A 2,500-nucleotide genomic window follows, 5' to 3' on the forward strand; every position below is an offset into this window, starting at 1 on the left:
GAGGGGAAACTTCTAGTTTCGCCGACCGGTCCCCCTCTTTACCTTCCTCGGTGTAACACTTTGAAAAATTTGCGGTCAAAGTTTTACACCGAGGAAGGTAAGAGAGGGGAAACTTCTAGTTTCGCCGACCGGTCCCCCTCTTTACCTTCCTCGGTGTAAGACTTTGAAAAACTGGCGGTCAAAGTTTTACACCGAGGAAGGTAAAGAGGGGAGTGGAGCGGAGACTCTAGATATTTGCCTTCTCCAAAGCCACATCCATGCTCCCCCTGTATCAGAGCTCCAGGGGCCAGGCTCATGGCCCAGCTTCTCCCCCTGTGATATTAAAGGCCCACACAGCACCTCCACAGGACCTCCACAGCCACACACACACACACACACATGCCTCTCTGCCCCTGTGTCAGAGCTCCAGCACCCAGGCAGATCACCCAGCCACTGGGCCTGTGACATTAAAGGGCCACACAGCACCTCCACAGCCACACACACATGCTTCTCTCCCCTGTATCAGAGCTCCAGGGGCCAGGCTCATGGCCCAGCTTCTCCCCCTGTGATATTAAAGGCCCACACAGCACCTCCACAGGACCTCCACAGCCACACACACACATGCCTCTCTCCCCTGTGTCAGAGCTCCAGGAGCCAGGCATATCACCCAGCCACTGGCCCTGTGACATTAAAGGGCCACACAGCACCTCCACAGGACCTCCACAGCCACACACACATGCCTCTCTCCCCTGTATCAGAGCTCCAGGGGCCAGGCTCATGGCCCAGCTTCTCCCCCTGTGATATTAAAGGGCCACACAGCACCTCCACAGGACCTCCACAGCCACACACACATGCCTCTCTGGCCCTGTGTCAGAGCTCCAGCACCCAGGCATATCACCCAGCCACTGGCCCTGTGATATTAAAGGCCCACACAGCACCTCCACAGCCACACATCCATGCCTCTCTCCCCTGTATCAGAGCTCCAGGAGCCAGGCTAATGGCCCAGCTTCTCCCCCTGTGATATTAAAGGCCCACACAGCACCTCCACAGCCACACATCCATGCCTCTCTCCCCTGTATCAGAGCTCCAGGAGCCAGGCTAATGGCCCAGCTTCTCCCCCTGTGATATTAAAGGCCCACACAGCACCTCCACAGGACCTCCACAGCCACACATCCATGCCTCTCTCCCCTGTATCAGAGCTCCAGGAGCCAGGCTAATGGCCCAGCTTCTCCCCCTGTGATATTAAAGGCCCACACAGCACCTCCACAGGACCTCCACAGCCACACATCCATGCCTCTCTCCCCTGTATCAGAGCTCCAGGAGCCAGGCTAATGGCCCAGCTTCTCCCCCTGTGATATTAAAGGCCCACACAGCACCTCCACAGCCACACATCCATGCCTCTCTCCCCTGTATCAGAGCTCCAGGAGCCAGGCTAATGGCCCAGCTTCTCCCCCTGTGATATTAAAGGCCCACACAGCACCTCCACAGGACCTCCACAGCCACACACACATGCTTCTCTCCCCTGTATCAGAGCTCCAGGGGCCAGGCTCATGGCCCAGCTTCTCCCCCTGTGATATTAAAGGCACACACAGCACCTCCACAGGACCTCCACAGCCACACACACATGCCTCTCTCCCCTGTATCAGAGCTCCAGGGGCCAGGCTCATGGCCCAGCTTCTCCCCCTGTGATATTAAAGGCCCACACAGCACCTCCACAGGACCTCCACAGCCACACATCCATGCCTCTATCCCCCTGTGTCAGAGCTCCAGCACCCAGGCATATCACCCAGCCACTGGCCCTGTGACATTAAAGGGCCACACATCACCCCCATAGGACCTCCACAGCCACACACACATGCCTCTCTCCCCTGTATCAGAGCTCCAGCACCCAGGCTCATGGCCCAGCTTCTCCCCCTGTGATATTAAAGGGCCACACATCACCCCCATAGGACCTCCACAGCCACACACACATGCCTCTCTCCCCTGTATCAGAGCTCCAGGAGCCAGGCTCATGGCCCAGCTTCTCCCCCTGTGATATTAAAGGCCCACACAGCACCTCCACAGCCACACATCCATGCCTCTCTCCCCTGTATCAGAGCTCCAGGAGCCAGGCTAATGGCCCAGCTTCTCCCCCTGTGATATTAAAGGCCCACACAGCACCTCCACAGGACCTCCACAGCCACACACACATGCTTCTCTCCCCTGTATCAGAGCTCCAGGGGCCAGGCTCATGGCCCAGCTTCTCCCCCTGTGATATTAAAGGCCCACACAGCACCTCCACAGGACCTCCACAGCCACACACACACACATGCCTCTCTCCCCTGTATCAGAGCTCCAGGAGCCAGGCATATCACCCAGCCACTGGCCCTGTGACATTAAAGGGCCACACAGCACCTCCACAGCCACACATCCATGCTTCTCCTCCCCTGTATAACACCACCACCTCCTACCTACCTACCTACCTCCCTCCCTCCCTCCCTGCCTGCCTGCCTGCCTGCCTGCCTGCCTGCCTGCCTGCCTG

The sequence above is a fragment of the Trachinotus anak genome, unplaced genomic scaffold (assembly GCF_046630095.1).
Source record: "Trachinotus anak isolate AG129_WGS33_773 ecotype Australia unplaced genomic scaffold, CSIRO_AGI_Tana_v1 ptg000073l, whole genome shotgun sequence".
Lineage (NCBI taxonomy): Eukaryota > Metazoa > Chordata > Actinopteri > Carangiformes > Carangidae > Trachinotus > Trachinotus anak.